At 31.8% G+C, this 1,481-nt stretch overlaps 1 long non-coding RNA gene across 1 annotated transcript; it reads left to right on the top strand.

The window, feature by feature from the left end:
• Positions 1 to 407: 407 nt before the first annotated feature.
• On the top strand, positions 408 to 1,277 carry LOC146079612 (uncharacterized). The gene is made up of 3 exons (XR_014474646.1): positions 408 to 655; positions 788 to 858; positions 1,113 to 1,277. It is a non-coding gene; the product is annotated as an uncharacterized LOC146079612 (long non-coding RNA).
• The last annotated feature ends 204 nt before the right edge of the window (positions 1,278 to 1,481 follow it).

The raw sequence follows: 1,481 nt of genomic DNA on the forward strand, positions 1-1,481 counted from the left end.
ATGCGGGTTATAATTGATTTTATTGGTATGTATGTCATCTTGGAACTTTTCTCTGTTGGGACCTGACAGGTCTAATTAAGGGAGACACCTCGTGAGTCGATTACCCGGTATTCTGGAGAATAGGAGCTATCCCTCGATAAGGGGACCATTAAATTCTAAACACAAATATCAAATCCCTGAATCTTGGTAAAAATTGTATTCATCTGGCACATAGTATGATACCGATAGTAGTTGAAAAAATTAACCTATTTATTTTAAACGCTTAGGCGGACCACTAAATAAAAATCTATATCAGAGATTATAGGTTAATAGGGGTCATCCATACATTTTTAATGTTCTAATCGACTGTTTACTTATACAGACAGTTAATTTCTACTGAAAATATGTCTTACTAGTTCAACCAATTCCATACTGGAGATAATCATATAGGAGGAACTCTCCAACCACCCAAACCCTTAAAGGTATATTTCTAATTAAATTTGATAAGTTTGTAGCTAGGCCTTTATAAAGGCGATTACACTAAAATTATCTACAGTCATTGAATCTTTATATGTCCACAGCTACCAGGCTGCAAATTCACCGATATAACCTTTACAAGAAACTACGAGTTCTTGATCCAATATTGACCACTGGATGAGAGCTTTCCAATAAGAGTGTAAGTTCAGTGGTAGAGGGGCCCCATTGAAATTCACCATAATGAAAAGAACTGTCCCCTTAAACAATCTGGACTAACTAAACAAATGCACAGTGTAACAATATTCTAATAATAGTGTATTATCCCCATCAGGTATCTATCCATTCCTGGTTGGTGTTTTATCCCACATACGAGATTCGGGGAAATTGTTTCTAATAAGTTCGGTACGTCACCTTTGTGTTACTTATAACACACGATGAACATCGCAATATTTATATATTTTTTCCTTTCACCTATTTGTTCTTCACCTGTTCCTCCCTATTCGTGTAAACTTTTTAAATACTAATCGTTTTACTTAGTTGACCTTGCCAGTCTATTTTTAATCATGATTGTTTAAAAGTGGAGTCCATTGATGTTATATTATTGTAAAAATGTATGCACAGTCATCTATTCAAAGTGTTTATTTCTATGTTTATAGCAAACCCCTGATGAAGTCCCTTGCAGGGACGAAACGCGTTGGGAACATCTGTTTGCTAATGTGAAAAACTTTTTATGATCTGGAATATTCACCACTACTAAGTGGTTTTAAAGACCTTTTAATAAATATTTTCAAAGTTTTGGACTTTACTCTTATCCACGTTATTATTCATCAAAGGCTAATAGAGACCCAGTACTTAAAGGCATAAAAAAGGGCGCCAACTCACAACTGCTATCCATATATATATATATATATATATATATATATATATATATATATATATATATATATATATATATATATATATATATATATATATATATATATATATATATTTTTTTTTTTTTTTTTTTTTTTTTTTTTTTTATA

Source organism: Crinia signifera, chromosome 5 (genome assembly GCF_055691185.1).
Source record: "Crinia signifera chromosome 5, ASM5569118v1, whole genome shotgun sequence".
NCBI lineage: Eukaryota > Metazoa > Chordata > Amphibia > Anura > Myobatrachidae > Crinia > Crinia signifera.